A 19,947-nucleotide genomic window follows, 5' to 3' on the forward strand; every position below is an offset into this window, starting at 1 on the left:
ATTATTCCACATGCAGTCACACCATAGATTTGAATAACAGCATTATAATATCAGCAGTTTTATCTCTCGTCACCCCTATTTGACCTCCCCTGCAAAAGTTAGCTCAGGCCCTGGGATCTGCCCTGCATCTACTGTTGTGAAGACCGATTCCGCTTCTCTGCATTCTCCGTGTCCATGTTTAGCACAACTTCAGCACCATCCAAGGGTACAACTGCCTCCCTAATCACTCTCCTGCTTCTTGCTGGTATTAATGTTTCTAGCAGTGCGCTCCTTAAATTCTTTTTTAGCAGCTCTTCCTGTCTGCTTGCACTTTATTGCCAAATTATGGGTTCCTTTTTGTCCTCTTCATTTGGACAAGATTTCCATTTTTTTGAAGAAAGACTTCTTAGCTCTAACAGCTCATTTGAGTCAAATGATTTGACTGCTCATTAACTACGCTGATTTCCTCTTGGCTCTCCTGGTGCTTCTCTTGGTCTGCTGTATACACTCCAGTTGAGCTTCTAACATGGCTTTTCAAATAACTCCCAAGCATTATAGAGATTTGGGCTAGATGACCCTTGAGGTCCCTTCCAACTTTACAATTCTATGATTCTATTATTCTTCCCTTGGAGAAACTCCACTCTGGCAGCTTGCATCTTCTAAGCCCCGTCAGGGAACAATATATAAACCTGTTCTGTCATCAACACATGAGGGGCCTGAATCTGTAGACTAGATTCAACAGACTGAGCACACAAAAGCAGAAAGGAACTCAGTTAGAACATAGTTGAGCATTTTTAGGTAGCTTTCCTTTCTCTCACGTAGCACCTGATGAGCCAAAAATAACTTGAATATCCAAAGGCGGAGCTAGCTGCTCTGGCACCGGGAGCAGCACACGGGCTGTGCACCCAGGGGAAGGGCGAGCGTCCCAGGGGGGCGGCACCTGCACCGAGCGTCCCGGGGGGGGGGCAGCACGGCGATGTCACCCCCCTAAGGGATGACACCAGGGGCAGGCCACACCCACCACACCCCCTTCCTCCGCCAGTGTGAATATCCATGTCCTATAATGTGGCTGATTCTATTGTTTCCTATTGTTGCAATTTGGTCATTAGCTCAGTTTTTTAGGCATTCTTCCCAGAGCAACAAGGCTTACCTACAAGAGTGGCAGGTTTCCTCAGAAAGCAGTCTCCATTTCTGTAGTGGCATTTTCCCCAGTTAAGTCATTGACTCAGACACTATTAGCAAGGTATCCACCACCAAACCAACCCCATAAACCCAACAGGCCACAGACAACTTGTAAGCATCTACTGGTGCTCTACTTGCCATGGTAGCTTCATTCCGATCAACTGTCTATTCACTGTGAAGATCAGACATCTATTCATGCATAACCAACAGAGAATTATGTGGGACCCTAAAGGCTAAGGGCTAGATCCATGAGCACTTTTGGGTGCTTATGGACTGGTATGTTTAACTACTACTACTACTACTCCTCGTCCTCCTCCTTCTTCTCTTCCCATGCCGTATGAAGGAGTCATCCACTGGAAGAGGTGGAAACTTACACACAGGTAGTAGTCCACAGCCTGTTAGGCCAACATTAGAGTCATATAATGTGGACTAGTTACTCCCTTTTCAAGCTGAATTTTTATTCCTCCCTCCCTTCTTTGTATATGCATAAATTGGTATATTCCAGGCATGGAAAAGGTGGGCACTGAACATATTTGTACTGTGGAGGAGCATAAAGCAACAGTGTGGCCGTTACTGAAGTTCTTTCTTGTGGGGAGCTCTCTGTGGACAGGGGGGCTTCTGCCTCTTTTTCTCTGGCAGCAGCACAGCACACAACTTGTCAGCCCACATTTGGGGCCATTTCCAAAGCAATTTTCAGCTTGCAACACACTGCAGGGAGCTGCTGCTGCTGTCAAAAGGGCAAACAGCTCCGTGGCATGGACTGAAAGCAGCTCCCAGAATTGTATAGTCCATAACTACAGAACCAGGGAGTGGTAATTATTCTTCATTAATACATTCAAAGAAAGAGGAGATTTAGGTTCTCTGTTCTCCATCTTGACACAGTACTAAAAAGTTCATATTTCTATCCTACCCCTCTCAACTTCTTGAAAGGCAGAATGGGACAAACATTGCCAGAACAGGAGATTATACCCTTTCCAAGGGGAAAGGAAGCCTCTGTGACAAACCACTGTGATGCTGGAGTTTAGTGGGAACACTGAGAACAGCACACTACCTTCCAGTTTATTATGTCCTTGCAGGAGTGGGATGGAGGCATTTCCCTTCCTTGGGGATATAACTAGGTGCTCTTTTTATTATTTTCACTAACCCTTCAATCCACGGTGCTGACAGCACTTCAACAATACTGCCTAATGGCTGGTGAGTAGCTACAGTAGTTCAGATACTGCTGTCTCAACAAGGGAAGATAGCTAGGATGGGATGAGAAAAAATGAAACCAGATCCTGCTGAGAAGATCAAACTGCATAAAAATCCCTAGACTTTGGCAAGTGTCATGGTTGCTTTTTCAGAGGATGATGACTCAACAAAGATTTTGAAAACTCTGACCCCTCCTTTGTATAGGCATTATTCTGGAACTGTGTTTATTATTTAATAGAAGAAATAAATGAGGCAGCAGCTCCCTCAGAGAGACTCTGACAAACTAAACCTTACCAGTAAAACAATGAGGGAGAGATAGAAAAAGCAACTGCCCTCCCAATGATCCCGTAATGGAACCGTAGCTCAGAGAATGGGGATATACGCTTGTTAACCATTGTTAACTAGTATTTTTAGTCCTGATTGCTCTTAGGCTCTGTATAGTTCCTTTTTTAATGCATTTTCTATACGTTAATAAAAGATTCCAAAGGAGAAATGGGTGTGTGACTGGTCAATGCAAGAGATACTAAGCAATTCTTGAGAGTCGCTTTCTGGCAAGGATTCAGAGGGTTAACTTGGGCCTGATCCTTCCCATCCCTCAGTGTAGTCTTACCCATTGCACGCACCTACCATCTCCCCAGGTTTTGCATGATTTCTGAACTCCGAGACAATGCGAGCAACACACCCACCTGCCCTTGTTGCTGTATCCTCCGAACACATCACTCTCGCTGCCTTTCCCATCACTGTGGCCACATCAGCTCAGCCCTGCACACAACCTGCAACCAACTAGAACTGAATTTGTGCCGGCAGCGTAGCCCTACGTCTAGACGGAATGAGGTGGCTGGCTGGTTTGGGGGTGGGGGGTTGTGGGGTGGGAGGTACCATTGACTCCAAAAAGCTACCAAGCATTCAGACCCAGAAGGAAGAATGGCAAACAAAAACTTCCTCCTGAGCTTGAGGAGAAGGTGTTAACTACCGTATCTTTCACTCTATAGGATGCACCCAACCATAAGGCACACCTAGTTTTACAGGGGGAGAACAAGAAAAAAAAATTATCTCCCTCTCTGCGCAGCGCCCCTTCAGCGAAGCGGCAGGAGAAACGGAGCCCCTTCCATTTCTCCTCCCGCATCTCTGAAGGGGCGCTGCACAGAGAGAGAAAGCTGCGCAGCGCCTCTCCAGCAAAGTGAAGCCAGGAGAGCAAGAGGGATCAGTGCACACTGATCCCTCTTGCTCTCCTTCTTGCTCCCACTGCACTCCGGAGGCTTCGCGTTGCTTTCGCTGAAGCTATGGAGCCTGCATTCGCTCCATAAGATGCACACACATTTCCCCTTAATTTTTGGAGGGGAAAAGGTGCATCTTATAGAGCGAAAAATACGGTAGATCCTCCTTTGCTTTCACTTGTGATATGAGGTCTAGCACTGGGCACCTCCAGGATTCTGCTGTTCCATATTCCAGGGACCTTAGCAGCAGCTACACCTGCTTTATCCACATCAGAGATTATTGCACAAGCAGGTTAGGAACAAGGGAAGCTGCTTCACACTAAGTCAGACCATTCATCCATCTAATTCAGCATTGCCCATACTGACTTGCAGTGACTCTTCAGGATTTCAGGTGGGGGCCTCCCCAGCCCTATGTGGAGATGTCAGGGGTTGAACCTGGGACCTTCTGCATGCAAAGCAGGTGCTCAGCTACTGATCTCTAGCTCCAGCCAACAAGATGAGCGTGCAAAGCTGCATTCTGCTGAGTCAGACTGCTGGTCCATCTTCTAGTTCGGGACTGTCTGATCTGCAGCAGCTCATCAAGTCCTAAGGAAGGCATCTTTCCTTGCCTTGCAGTATAGTATTCTTACAAAATTCCAGGAATTGATCCAGGGACTTTTTCTGTGCAAACTTAGTTGGGTGGGACCGTCTATTTCTAGTTGCTAGACACTGAAGGTCCCACCTAAAACACAATTAATTAATACCCTGCTTCCCACAGAGTGGAAGGTTTGAGTAGAGCTCAGGTACTACAAAGTGGAAATTAAAACAAAAACACCACCTCATTTAAAGCACAACTACAGACAAGGGCCCTGGATTCTCAACCAGGCTGAAGCTACAGAGAGTGGAAGAAAGAGGGAAATTCACCTGCCACCAAGGGAACGCCAAGCAAACAATGCTGTTAAAGCCTTTTCCAAGATACATGCACTTATTATTATTACAACAAATGCATGGCACTATTGTTTTTGTCCCTGCAGCGCACGCATGCGCACACACACACACATTCTGTCTGGGATAGCAGGATAAGGCCTCCAGACCAGATGGTTTGACATCTTCAGTGCAGTTCAGAAATCAATATAGTTGTATTGTTTCCTGTCACATGTAATCTTTATTGTAAATTGCAAATGCACACCTTCACACTTACATGGATGAAGTGACAACAGACCATGACCCCACTGTCCAAACTGCCCTTCAGGTGCTGCTGCACTCGAACTCGCATCAGCTCCAGCTACCATGGCCAACGGCTAGTGATGGGAGTTGTAGCCCAGTATCAGGGCCTGGGCAGAGGAGGAAAGGTGGAGGCTGCCTCCCCATCCTGACCCTTCCAGGGAGGAGGAAGAGGAAGACAGTTTTGATTTACAACAGGGGGTTGACGGAGGTCGCAGCTCAGAGGCAGATGAGGGGGAAAGTTGAGATATAATGGGAGAGGAGGAGGAGAAAGCAGCTGACGGACACAGTGTCTTTAGAAAGCATTCCAGACCCCCCTCTCCCAGAACCCGGCAAGCCTGAAAGTAGGAGAGCAAAGAGCTCAAAGACAGAGGGGGACGTAGCAGCACCCGTGGAGGAGACGAATGAGGAAGTGGGAGAGAGGGAGGTAGAGATTCACTCAGGACAACGCCATTATCCAAAAGGCTGGGTTCTATAGCCTCGCTCTGTAGATACTGAATAAAAATAGGACGGTAAGAAACATTCCCTTGGCTTTGTACGTTCCTGGGCAAGCAGCCAGGAGGCGCTGGCAGCAGCCTGACACCCAGCAGCATCAAAGGAGATGCAGGTTTGTCACCCCTGCCTTCCAGGCTGAGGCTCCATCAATCTTTTTGCTTTTCAGTCTCTAGTGCTGCCCCTTCTTTCCTTTTGTCCACCACTTCACAGCAATTTCCTTTAACAAATATTTAGCATGGCAAGATACAACAATTATTTGGATAAGACACCTACTCTTCAGTGGCTACTGCAAGCAAACAGGTTCTGTAAGTAATTTATTTATCCTGATCCAAAAAGAGATAGCAAGTCTAATCAAAATCCGGAACATCAATTACAAAGCTCCCAAATCAAACAGAAGAAGACGCCTTCACCCCGGTATGGCTCCCCTTTATCACATACACAGCCCAACAAGACAATGACAATAATCCACCAACAGCATACAAATCAATATGGCTAACCTGATCCAAAACACCCACCCACCCCACTCACACACGAAAACAAAGATCACCACAGCCAATCACACCCTAGGCCAACCCCAACCTCTCTCACCACCAAAGGAACACAAGTAACGCTGACACCAAACTCTACATACATTAAGCATAATAGAAACATCGCCACCCGACCCCACCCCCATCCATCTTCCCTCCCCCCACTCCCCCTTTCTTTTTCCTTTCTTTCTTTTTTTTTTCTTCTCCCCCAATGCCTCAACAAATGAAATGGATTTGTAAAAATGTTACATGGGAAAAAAATACGAGGCATTACACTTACTTCTGTAAAACAAGAAAATCCTTAATAAAATATTAGAAAGGAAAAAAACAAAGCTCCCAAATTAATTTCATCTGGGAGCATGAAAACTAGAAGTGCAAAATGTAATGGATAAGATTCTCAACAGCCTTCTGACCAGGAAACAAAGATGATGGCTTATCAACATTTTAGTATGTCTGCCATCTAGGAAGGCTAAAAGCACCAGCCACAAATGCTGTTCTAAGAGGATACTATGTCAATTCATAAAGGCAAGACAGTATTGCAGGAGACAGGCAACCCTGTGCTATGATATCCATATGCAATAGTATATCCTTTGAATATATGCTATTTTTAATTTGTTTCTAAAGAGACTTGCAATCAGCTTTCTCCAATCAGCCTGAGAATACATAACTGAATATTAAAGAATCACCCTGTTTAACCCAACACATGCCTTTGCAGCTGTTTCATCAGACTTTTTTCTTGTCACACAAAAAGCAAAGGTAGCAGCCACGTGGATGCATAAGGAAAAAATACAAAATCTAGGTTAGGGCAATACCTTTATTAAACCAACCCAAATGTTACCAAGTAGTAACTACACCCATGACTTCAACATTAGACAATCTTTCCCTCCTTCTCCCCTCCCCCCGGTTTTGTTGACCATCTGGCCGGATAAAGAGGTTGGGAAGATTCAGAATCATGCACATTTTTGCAACATTTTGGATTTGGGCACTCACCCAGTCCAAAACTAGGGCTTTGCTGGAACCCCAGTACCTGTGCATATCAGTGGTGGAAAACCAGTAAACACAAGAGCGCTGCCCCCCCCCAAAAAAACCCCAAATTTCACTACCAAATGTAAGTTATCAAATTGCCATAATTCATTTCTGCACTGAAAACATTTTCCCTTCCTTAGGTAAAAATTGCACTTGCCAGTATTGATTTAGAGGCTGTTAATCTCATGTATGCCATTTTGGTGATGATCTCATTGAATTGTACCCCTAAGGTATTTTTATTTCTTTCATACGCTCAGTGTCAAAGACATCTGGAGACTGCTTCTGCTGTCTCCCTTTTGATGTCTTCCTCCTTAAAAGAAGGAAACATCACTACAAGATGTTTCCTTTGACAAAAATCACTAACCCTTTCTAACAGCCACTGCAGCCTAAACTATGTAACCAAGTCAAGTGCCGTTTCGTCAGCATGTGGGGCTGTCATTCAAGATGGAAGGCAGGAAGAAATTGGGGACTCTGAAGTTCCTCAACAATATTATTTGTACAAGTGCTGCAGTAACCAGGCAAGTTTTATTTCCAAGACAAATACTACGTGGCTGATATGCAGTTGTCCCAAGCTTATCTTTTGTCTGGTTGTATCCACTCAAATTCCCATAAGGACATAAACATTTCATAATCTTGATGTGCAAGCTATCCAGGCTCGAATAAGAGTGTGTGTATATCACTGAAAGCAATGGACAAATTTCACACTAGAATGTCCAAATTCTATGATTCTGTGAATCTTCACAAATCCCCATCAGGAAGCAAAAATAGGTGCATCAAGTTCACCGTTGGGCTGCCATTCATGGTGGAAGAATCACAAGTTGTGAAGGCCTGAACTAATAGGTTCAGCTGGAGAGGTGAAAATAATCTGTGCTGCAATCCTGGCTTCTGAGCTATGGAGTGCACTTGGTGGCTTTGGACCATCTCACAGGGCAAATTACCGTAGATGCTAAAGACATCATAGTGGTTTAGCCCTTTCCCCACCCTGCCAGGGTCCCCATTAGCAGGGGGGAACTTTGATAATAGGGTGCCCTGAACTTGGACAAATTTGGTGACCTCGCCCCACTAATTATTTCCTATTTTAACAATAATTCCTTTTGGTACAGTTGCTTTTTGTGGATCTTCTCAGTAGGTGCCCACATAAATATAGGATAGTATTATTTTGCGTCCCTTCAACTTGGTGTGCTGTGCAGGAGAACCATCTGTACCTAAATGCGATGCTGGTATTAGGTTCACCCTCCCCAACTGTGATGGCTCTGGAAGCAAAACACAATTTGCAGCCTCTGAGCAGTGGTTTTTATCAGGACTGGCAGGGAAAACAAAAGGCTTAAACATCCTCCCACCCCTAGTCCCAAAACTGCTCAGGCTTCTCTCTGGCTGCCATTTATATAACACAAAAACCTGCATGTCAGTTTACACAAAGTCTAGCTTGGTCCTTAGTGATCATGAACAAGTCGGCACCTCTTGGGGCCTGACTACAAGTTACACAAAGTTCGGGGTAATTTCCGCAAACATTCCCCTCTCAAGCCCCCACCTTTTGGCAGAGAAAACATACAATGAACCCATATAATTTCCCTGCAGGGGGGAAACCCAATGAAGGATGCTTTTTTATTATTTTTTAAGGAAAAATGACACTCCCTTTCCTCCATTCTGATTAAAGTTCCATCAGTTGCTTTTTGCTTTAAAAAATAACTCTGGAGAAAATTACTGTTCACAACAGTTGTCTAAAATAATAAGAAGCTATGTAGCTTGCAGTGTTGCTGTGAATACAATATAGATTTTTTTTAAAACAAAACAGTGTTTGCCTTGTGTTCACTGCCCCCAGTTCCAAGTGACAGATCAGAAGCTACTTCCAACCATTATAAGGCGTTGTATCCTGTATTTTGTAATGTTTTCCCTCTGGGTTGCCAGAAACAACATTTGCTTTGATGTGTTGGTTTTCCTCTAAAACATCCATCCTTGTGAACCTCACACCTCGCTGGGGATAGAAGCCCTTCCTTACTAAAATGAGGCAAATGGGAATAGCTGTCTGGAGCAAGGCTGCTCTGAGCACCGGCTGACAATAGGAAGATGCTTTCTCCTTTCCCATCGTGCACAACTATACAACGATTTCTACCGAGCACCCCTTGTGCTTCTGCTAAAGCTCTTTGGTCTGAGGCCTCTTTGTCAGCCTCCACATCCTCAGCAAAGAAAGCAGCGCTCTAAGGATTTCCTCAGGAAGGAATTCCTTGTCAGAGCCAAGAAGCTACAAAGACAAGAAGGTCTCACAACAGGAGACAACAAAAGCAACACTAATCTCTTCAAGCACCACAGTGTGCACTCAATCACACATAGCAGCCAGACTCAACCCAACAAGGGCTACACAAGGTGCCCAAAATGCCAGAATTGGCAGCCACCAGACAAGAATTATTTTACTCATGCCATTGTTATTGTGTTATATTGTTGTGTTATATTGTTCAGCTTGTCTATATTGCAACACAGGGGTCTGTTTAAGCATCTGAATGCTAACAAAGATCTCAAATGTTATTTGGGACAAGAAGTTAACTTCTGGGACCTCTTCTTCCTGAAAGAACAGCAGAGGCACACACCACCAATCTATTTTGGATAATTACATTAACTGGACTGATAAATGTCTAGACATTGGCCACCTATGGTTGGCATCGATCTGTTTCAAGAGACAAAGGAGTGTGCCTCCAGGGGTGAAGTCAAACTGCTCGGCTGCAGTTGCTGGACAGAGGTGTACAAGGTGCCACCCAACTGCCTTAGGGACTCCACTCCAGATTTGTGTAGGGTTTTACTCCCTAGCCCTTTCTTCTCCACAAGGCAGAAGAGCTTTGGGACCAGAGTTTTCCTTCTCCTAGATGGGCTACCTTCCCAAGTTGACAAGCCTCATCTGCCCCTCAGTTCCCTCTACAGCACCTGGAGAATCCACCTTCTTGACTGTTGGACCCACTATTGGTCTTGTCTGCTCAATTCCCAACTCACCAAAGGTTTGAGACCCATCTGCTCTCTTCACCTGGTTTAGCCAGCCAGTCAAAGCCGTTTCCCAGGCTGTGGTCGCTGTTGCATGCTGACAGCTTGTAGGTACCACAGGTGAGAACTGAGTGCAGGCTGGGGAACAAAGGTAGACCAGCTACCCCAGAAGGAGCACGGTATCTCCCCCACCAGAGGTACTACCCCTCCCCTAACACACCACACATTGGCCACCACAACAGTAGAATTACATGCCCATGTTTTCCCTAACATATCACAGGAGGACAATTGCCTTCACTGTGTGGTAATACAACCGAATTATAGTACACCCAGTAAAAGTCTATAAATTCACATTTATTCAGAACCTTTCACAAACACTTTCTATAATAAAAACAAACCCTTTAGGGAAAACGATCATGGAGCTAAACAGAACATGTAGCTTGGTTGACAGAAAATGAATTAGTTAAAAAAAACTATACTAAACCAGCAAAAAAGAAAAGTGTCAACTCTTATCTAATTAAAGCTTTAGGCATGCCAACAGGGTGGAACTGGGCACAATACTCAGTTTTTTGGACGGCCGACATAAACAGGGCTGTGTTTGAGCAACTGCCTCCTTGTTGTCTGTTTCCCTCAGAACTGTAGTCTCCAGGTAGGGAGCTGAAAGGATGTCAGGACATATTTGCTATGTCTAGAAGAGTTATGTTTCTAGAAGGTGATGCCAAAAAGGGAAGCTCCGGTGAGGCCACAGGCCAAAAATGAGGTTACTCTTGGAAGGAACTACAAACAGCTGCCAGCTGCAGCTGGCACCGAATGGAAGGCAAGGCAGGGAGCCCAGATACATAGAAAAGAAAGTGCCTTCACGACAGAAGCAGCAACAACAACTGCAAAATAAACCTTAAAGGGCCAAGTGTACTTAGGCTCTTGGCCACATCTCTCTGGCCAGCCAAGACCCATAAAATGGGGGAATACCCAAACAGCACCGATCAGCTAACAGCACATTCTGTTTCATAGTTCTGCATTTGTAAATTTCCATTCCACTGTAAGGAGTCTGGGAGCATGTGTGATTCCTGTGGACACACTTGTGGCCAAAAGACAAGGGAGGTGTCGGGAAAAGTTTATTACACATTTCTGAGGGAGGACAGTGGGGAGCTCCCTGTCCTTCATCACTCTTGCCTACAATTCCAGGTTCATGTGCTCTGTTAGGTGAACAGTATTCTGTGACAAATGGCACCTTCAAAAAATGGCAAACTTGAGAGTTTCAGTCACCAGCCATCATCTATTCCCCCCCCCCCAAAAAAAGATACCCCATACCATGCCCTTCTGCCAGTTTTCATTTCCTTTTCCTAGCTCTTCATTCAGCTATTTTTTGCAGCTTTTTGCTCCCTTAGGGTCCCCGCCATCAAAAATCTCTCTCCCCCCCCCCCCAACAAACCTTGGGACTCAATGGCAAGGCTCTTCTTTCTCACTAGGCCTGTTTTTGCTATGTGCCTAGCAGAACTCAGCACCTGAGCTCACCAGATGACGATGGCGATATTATGGGAACTAATTTAAGTATCTTTTGAAATCTATTTCTCTCAGTGTCCAAAAATCAGTATCTAAAAATTTATATGCAATTATTATATCAAATGATATAAACTGAAAAGTTTATTGTCAGTCTCATGTGCGGTTGTCAGAATGAACCTTAATGACAATTTTGTAACATGATGCGCATCTGATATTTTACACAGGAATGTTTTCTTTTGGGGGAGCAGAATCAGTAGTGTATTGAAACATTCAATCGTCTTTTACAATATCAATGAAAAAGATCAAATTAATCATTTAAGAAAACTTAGAAATTCAGAAAGCAAAAAAATCTTATCTTTGTTGCTATCACAAAAATATATGGAAGAAAATGAGCTATTTATTAAATAAATCATGTTCATGAACTGAATTCTATTAATTCATAATTCAGTCTTTGGACTTCATCCACCTAAGTAACAAGATAAGGAGCTGCTGGATTAGAGATAGGTAACTCACAACGGCTGCTGCTTCAGGGCTGGATAGCTATAACCAAAGCATTTCAGCAAAGTGTACTGTGTGAAGAGCATCCTCTTTGTTTGCTCAAAATGTATAGCCCCCATCAGATCCAAAATTAACTGGGCAGTCCAAAACATGAACTAGAAAAGCAACCCCTCACCAAATGACAGGCGCCGCTGCTATAGGTTTCCACTTGGCTGACCCTGACTTGAAACGAAGGTGAAGCCTTCTCAGCCTGGTGAGGAGAGGAAGTTTCTGTGGGAGGGGAAATAAGGCCCACAAGCACTGCTTCCTATGCCCTGGTGGGGGTTCACCCGAGACCACCCGTGGAAGCAGGAAACAGAGCCCTCCGTTTTTGCTGCACGGCAAGGGAATCAGACTAGCTCCACAATGAGCCCTGCATGAAGAGCTTGGGTGAACAGGAAAGGTGGAGAGATGCAGCCCTTGGAAATTGCATGGCCTGGACTCATCCCACACCCCACAGACTGAGAGCCTTTGATGGTCAAAATCCTGACCTATCAGTGGGCTCTGCATTCTTGTTTCATCAATTGTCTAGCAGGAAAAAATCATCCACTTTCAGATTTTTTGGCATTTCAGATCCCTAAAACGAAATTTAGGCTCCACTTCTCAGTTTTTGGTGGGATTTAAGCACAGCACTAATGACCCAAGATAAGCAGCAATCAGCATAGGACAATACCAAGAAAAAGACCCAGTTTTGAAACAATATAGTACATATTTTATTCAGAAAAATGCACATTTTACTGAAATATGCATGTATAACTGCTCACCACTTTCAGAATTTATCTGTCATTGATTATCTCTTCTGTTGTTTTCCTATCTTTTTTATTGTAAGCTCCCTGGGGGCAGGGGGCTATCTTTGCCTGTGAAACTACCTGCCCCCATGTAGAGTGGTGCTGCTGTTTACAACAAACACCTCAGTAGGGCTTACCATTTGCCAGATTCAGATGAAATGGTGGTCTGTGATTTGCCACAAGCCCAGATCAGAGACTGCTACGTAAGATCCTCTCTTGGCATATATAGAGGGAGCCTGAAGCCCAAGACCTGTGCGTTCTCATTACACCACAGCACGGCTCGAAATCACGCCTGAAAGCAGCTTCTGTGTGTTAGCGACAAAAACACATTCCCCCTAATCTTTCTGGAGTCTGTAGGCTCAGCCCGCATCCTGCCCAATGTGAAACATCACCTGTCTTAAGAAGAATGGGAGTCCTAGTCTTCATGATACTCCCCAAAAAAGGTGGAGGCTGGAGTAGGAATAAAAACCATGATCTACAGAAGGTCCGTAGTAGCTTTTGTAGCTTTTCTGAGGCAGAGCTATGGGAAGTAATAATATAATAATAATAATTTATTACTTATACCCCGCCCATCTGGCTGGGTTTCCCCAGCCACTCTGGGCAGCTTCCAACTGAATATTAAAAACAATACAGTGTCAGACATTAAAAATTTCCCTAAACAGGGCAGCCTTCAGTTATCTTTTAAAAGTAAAATAGTTGTTTATTGCCTTGACATCTGCTGAGAGGGCGTTCCACAGGGCAGGCGCCACTACCGAAAAGGTAAGTTTGACAAAACAAAAACAAAAAACAACCTCAAGACCCAGTGGAAAAAAGGATGGGTAAAGTGAGCACTTCCCACCAGATGTGCTGAGCTGGACGAGCTGAAAGTAAGTGGGGAATTCTGAAAGAAGGAGCTCTGCTCTTTTAAATGGTCACCTCCACACCCTCTTACGTCTTTGGTTTCCAGCTTCAATAAATAGCCACTGTTGACATACACACACTAAAAGCTAAAAAATTGTCTATTTTTAGGAAACCTACTTCTAGCTCACTTTATTTTTAGTATTTAACTGGACTGTTTCTAGGGGGTGGGAATGGAGGAGGAGGAGGAGGAGGAGGCGGCAATCTTGGAAAATGCTCTAAAAGGAATGCTGTTTGAGGAGAAAGATTTTCCATTACTCAGTTTAATCCCAGTCAATACGTGCAGAGAACCAGAGTGGGAAAATAATGTTGGTATGGACACAGTCCTCCCTACCCCCCACCCCCAGAGTAGTCTTCTTCTGTAGAAACCAGGGGGTGGGGGTGGCTAACTTGTGGTTCTCTATATGTTATTGGGACTCCAATTCCCATCAGCCCCTGCCAACATGGTCCATTTTCAGAGATGAGCCAATCCTGCCTTATACAGCCTAGCCTTTCCAGACAATACTTGTGTTTTTAAAAGTGTTTTCGGAGAGTTACGAGGTGTGCAAGACACAACTGAAGGACAATTGTAAGAGAAACGTGTTTGCACAAGCCAAGATGTTGGTGTATGGGCTTCATGAATCTGTTCTTCTTTCCACAAACACTAACTGCATTCAAGAAAGTAACAATTCAAAGTGCTAATTTGACACTGGAGGAGAGGTTTAACCTCATTGCCTTCATTTCCTCCTGGGGTCAACCCAACTTCCAAAGCCACAAGATTGGCCCTGCAAAGGAAAAGCTCACCAAAGGCAGGATCACAGGTCCGTGGTGTAGTAGACGTTTGCTAGCTGAAGGTTGCAGGGTCCCAAGTCCCTGGTGTCTGAAATGAAAGGGATCAACCTGCAGGATGAAAGACTCCTGTCTGAAATTCTGGTGAGCTGCTGCCAATTAGTGTAGACCAGTGGTTCCCAACTGGTAGTCCGTGGCACCATTCATATAACAAAAACTACCATAGCGATATCAACATTTTCAAAAGTCCACCGTACTTAGCTAATTGGAAACCACTTGTGTAGACCATACTGGGCTAGATGAACAATAGTCTGACCTGGCATGAGGTAGATCTGTACATTCCTTAGTCCGGAGTCCCCAGTGGGGTGCCATGGGCATCATGATACCCTCAGACCAAGGCTCCTTGCCCATCCCTATTTTATTTTATGTCTGCTTAGATGCAGAGGAATGGTGGGAGGCACCAGCTGGGGAACCACCAAGGGAATAAAGCTCAGAGCCCGGGGATTGGTGGTGGGACGACAATGAGTGGTCAGACTGGGAATAGGAGGTGTCAGAAGCTGAAGAGATAACAGAGCTTAGGACTCAGCTATACAGCTGCAAATAAAACATTTTGAATGTGTTGTAAAGCACAATGTACAATTGTGGCACTAGACGGCCACTGTGAGCTGAAGCAAATTCAACGCATTTTTTCAAAACGATTTTTAAAAAAACATTTTTACAACGTTTTTAACATGTGTGTAAATTCCACCTTAGTGAGCTGGGAGAGTCTGTAACGGAGAAAAGATTGGAAGCGGAAGCAGGAGTGTGGGAAGAGGCAGGCGAAGAGGCAAAAATGAGTTAGGCTGCTGAAGAAGCAAGGGTGTCTCCCCCTCCTGCTGTCACAAAATTCCCTCCACCTTGGTCTCCCAGGACCAGGAGAAGCATTAAGTGGGAGAAGCAAAGGAGAAGCACTGGCACTGTCTCAGATTGCTTGGGTAAAGCCCTGAGAGACTGAGACTTAAGCAGCAGTGGGAAGGAAGGAATCTTCAGTCTCCATAACTGCCTCACTGGCGCAAGACCTACTCCTGACATATTATTACTTTTTGGTTTTATGTTTTTAAGAGTAGATGTTTGCCTGGATATGCAGATGGGGGCAATTCTGAAAGGCAGTGTCTTTAGTAAGTCAACACAGTGATAAATAAGAACTCTCTCTTAGCAAAAGCACAAGGGTTACAATGCACTCGACAGTAACAAGGAAGGAAACCACCAGCAAGGTGCACTGTTACAACCACTTCCTCTTCTCCTATAGAGAACAAGAATGAGGTTTCAGTATTCTTCATATACTGTCCTTACTGCTTTCTCACACGTCCTTCCTTTCCTCCTGTTCCCTCAGTCTTTCCTCTCCCCCAATGCTGCACTGTGGTTTAGTGATGCACCACTTTGGAGCCTCAAAGTAGTGAGCATCATTTTGATTAAAAAAGAAAGATACAGCAAAGGTAAATACCAGCAAGTCCATCGAAACCATCTAAGGTAGCAAAATCACTAAACACCCACCATTCAGGCCAGACAGGCATTTATGAGCCACATCCGTACACTTAGCATGGAAGCAGCTGATCAGCATTCCACCCATCACTTGGAAGCCTGGTTAACTTGCATCCCTCCCACCCTGGGGCTCCAATCTCTCACCTAAGAATGTCCATCTTTCCATCCAGCTTCTGTTTGTCAGCCAACCCTTCTTACAACCATCCTGTTCTGTGCTTTTTGTCTTTCATCTCCCTTATTTCCCAGGAAGTCGTCTTCCTACTCATCTTTCTGGCCCAAAGTTTCTGGGCCTCCCTACCTTCATACTGAGGGGCTCATCTTCCAGCATCATAACTTCTATATGCCTTTTGTCTTTGTCCATGGAGTTTTCTTGGCAGGGATACTGGAGTGGCTTGCCGGTTCCTGCTCCAGGTGGATCACGTTTGGTCAAAACTCTCCACTATGACCTGTCCGTCTTGGGTGGCCCTGCACGGCATAGCTCATAGCTTCTCTGAGTTATTCAAGCCCCTTCGCCACGGTAAGGCAGTGATCCATGAAGCGACCATGAAGGGATCCATGAGCTGGACCATAAAGAAGGCTGATCGCCGAATAATTGATGCTTTTGAATTCTGGTGCTGGAAGAGACTCTTGAGAGTCCCATGGACTGCAAGAAGATCAAACGCATCCATTCTGAAGGAAATCAGCCCTGAGTGCTCACTGGAAGGACAGATGGTGAAGCTGAGGCTCCAATACTTTGGCCACCACATGAGAAGAGAAGACTCCCTGGAAAAGACCCTGATGTTGGGAAAGATGGAGGGCACAAGGAGAAGGGGACGACAGAGGACGAGATGGTGGGACAGTGTTCTCAAAGCTACCAGCTTGAGTTTGACCAAACTGCGGGAGGCAGTGGAAGACAGAAGTGCCTGGCGTGCTCTGGTCCATGGGGTCACAAAGAGTCGGACACGACTAAACGACTAAACAACAACAACAACAACACCTTCATACTGTTTTCTCCTACCACGGACACATTCACTTTGGGAAGTCTTGCACTTTTCAACAGGCCCTAGTGGAGAGTGTGGCTTCAGGAGGATTGGCTACAGATGTTTTTGTCTTCAAAGAAATGTTGCAAAAATCAATCATGTCCTCATATCCCACCCAGAAATGTCTATAATCCTGTGGCCTGCCTCAAGCATTTATGCATATCACAGGACCAAGGTGTTAAACCCTGTTCCCAGATTGCCCACTTTTTTAAATGTTTAAAAGCAGTCCTACAGGAATGGGGGGGGGGGGAGTCTGATTGGGACCACAGCAATGGTGGAAGGAGGGAGACCATCTTCTGACTTGATCCACCCAAAGCTGCGAGGTGGCAAATAACCCCCAGAAAGGGTTTAAATGGGGGAAAGTATTAAACAAACCTTCTACCAGTACCACAATCATAATCAAATTGCCTCTCCCTCTGTTACTGCTTTTAATATTTTACAAAAGCAACTCACATCTAGTTTGGCTTTGAGTGTCTATGAACTGTCAGCACCAGAAATTTATACATTGAATAAGTAAGTTATTTATATGCCCAGAAGTTTTTCATCTACTTATAACCAACCCTGTCCTTAAATAATATATTGCCATGCTCACAGCCATAGCTGCTAAATGGAGATTTTTTCCCCCCAGGATGACTTAAGTATGAGAAGGCAGATAGAAATCTGGAAAATCCCCCTTGGAGCCAGGTAGAGTCACGGGTGCCCAGAGCTGGGTGACTCAGGTGGGTGGAGTCCAGAGCCCAACCATTGTGGGCAAGGAGAGCAGGGAGATCTTCAGACAGCAGTGACTTAAAAAAAAAACACAACCCAGAAACATTCCATTTCTAAATACAAGCTCTCTTTGTTTACACGGAAGCTATCATGTCACAAGTTCAAAAGCCTGCTTTTCACAAAAACAATTTTTTTTGTGACGTGCATCCACTGGCCCCTCCTGGCTATTGAGCTGAAGATGACCAGCACAAAGCAAAGGGTTCCTGTGACTTTAAACAAGGAAGAAATGTCAGCTTTGCTCCCTACCCTAACACCTGCAAAAATTCAGAATCTTGTACAGCTGTTAAAAGAAAACAAAGCCTGTTCTCTTTTACACCTCCTCCCACCAGCTGAAACCAAAGTTAAATTAAGCCACAGCTACTCAGTCACCCATCCATACCCACAAGAAAACTTTAGACCTACAGGACTGGCAAAGGAGCCTGCTTTCTCTAGCACAGGCCTGCACAGCTTTGGCTCACCAAGCCAAATACAGCCCACCAGACAAGCAACTCCAGCTTTTGCTCTCTGCCGGGGACTATTTAAAAAGGCCACTTATTGGCCACATGACAGGCGGTCTTCCTCTTGCTTGGCTCTTGAGTTGTGCAGACCTGCTCTAGTGCAATGCACAGGTGAGTACTTTCAGCCAAGTCTGTGATCCAGGCCTGGGAAAATGTTTTTTGGGGTTTTTTTGCTCAAGGATCATATTCCCTTGTGACCAGCATTTAGGAGGCTTCATGTCACTGGCCGGCAAGGCCTAAAGCAAAAGTGAGCAGAGAGAGTCAAATGTAAATTTTAGCCTTTGTACAGTATGCTAAACTTCTTCACACTCAGTCATCTGTTTCCATGCAAGCAAGAAAGAGGCATTATCAGAGTTCAAGCTTACATTCCAGCAAGGCGAAAACATTCAAGGAGGGTGCAAAGCAAGGGCAAGTGAAGGTTGTGGCTTGAAAGGATGTGTTGCCTGGAGAAGAGTCCTGAGCACCCGCTAGAGAGAAGCCTGGAGGGCTGCATTTGCCCCCCACCCCAGGCCTATGGTTCCCCATCTTTGCTAAAACCCAACACAAATTTACATGGCGGTAATAAGCCCTGTTAAAAGAGCATGCATACAATCAGCTGGTTTGGCTATAGTCCTATGCAGACTTACTCAGGAGCAACACCTGTTGAAACTCATCCAGGCTGTCAGTGTCTGTGAGCGATGATGGTGGTGTTCAGCTAGTTGCTGGGAATCACAGGAAGCAAGAGGGCTGTTGTGTTCATGTCCTCGCTTGCAGGCTTCCCACAGGTTGGCCACTGTGAGAACAGGATGCTGGACGAGGTGAGCCTTCAGCCTGACCTGGAAGGGCTCTTCAGATTTGGACTGTGGTATGCACTGGTGAAAAGACCATGATCCAGTAGTGGGGGGGGGGGTTGGACTTGATATCCCGCTTTATCACTACCCTAACATTTTCCTTTCCCTTCCTCCCCCCCAACAAACACTCTGTGAGGTGAGTGGGGCTGAGAGACTTCAGAGAAGTGTGACTAGCCCAAGGTCACCCAGCAGGTGCATGTGGAGGAGCGGAGACGTGAACCCGGTTCACCAGATTACGAGTCTACCGCTCTGAACCCCTATACCATGCTACTACACTACTACACCATGGCGTGAGTGCCAAACCCCATGAAAATCACACTTTGACTCACTGATTGTCTAAAAAAAGAAAGAAATTTCGTAACAGGAAATTGAGATAAAGCAGTGGCGTAGCGTGGGTTGTCAGCACCCGGGGCAAGGCAAGTAATTTGCGCCCCCTAACCCGTGGATTTGCGCCCCCTAACCTGTAGATTTGCGCCCCCTAACCCTAACCTCCAGATGTTGCGCCCGGTGCGGCCGGCCCCCCCTGCACCCCCCACGCTACGCCACTGGATAAAGGAGGGAGAGGAAGTAGGTACTTTTCTTTTTTTAAAAGTCCTTACTGGGGTCACAGTTTCAATGCCCTTTCTGTCCTTCCACTTCATACCTGCTGTGTAAGTGGAGGAAAGCCAGAGTGGGACTGATCCGCTCCTGTTTTTCTGATGAGCCTCTTTGGTACTATTCTGGAGGGCAGCGAGGGGAAGGGTGGTTTGGAGGAAACTAGGACAAGTCAGGAGTGGGACTCGTGGATATGGTTAGGTGCCCCTCAGCCGCCCACCCGCCATAATCTGAGCCCTGGGCAGCCGGCGTGCAGGGTGAAAGTTCCTGGACCGAAAAGCAACACACTTTTCGAGCAGGGGACGCGCAGCAATCCACGGTGAAGGTGGAAGGATCTGGGCTCCCGACGACCGCCTGCCCGGCCGGCGCCAAAGGGAGGGGAAAGCGCGAGAGAAAGCGGCGCCCCCGGAGTGGCGCTCCCGCCCAGGTGCAGCC

General features: G+C 45.7%; 1 long non-coding RNA gene across 1 annotated transcript in view; it reads right to left on the bottom strand.

Moving 5' to 3' along the window:
• LOC308480670 overlaps positions 1 to 19,890 on the bottom strand; it is a 29,408-nt gene extending 9,518 nt beyond the window's left edge. The window contains exons 1-2 of the long non-coding RNA XR_013988211.1: positions 19,562 to 19,890; positions 18,715 to 18,939 (exon numbers count right to left, since the gene is read on the bottom strand). This is a non-coding gene — a long non-coding RNA (uncharacterized lncRNA). The remainder of the gene's footprint in view (positions 1 to 18,714; positions 18,940 to 19,561) is intronic.
• Positions 19,891 to 19,947: the final 57 nt, after the last annotated feature.

Source organism: Podarcis pityusensis, assembly GCF_964106645.2.
Source record: "Podarcis pityusensis genome assembly, chromosome: 6".
In the NCBI taxonomy this organism is placed as follows: Eukaryota; Metazoa; Chordata; class Lepidosauria; order Squamata; family Lacertidae; genus Podarcis; species Podarcis pityusensis.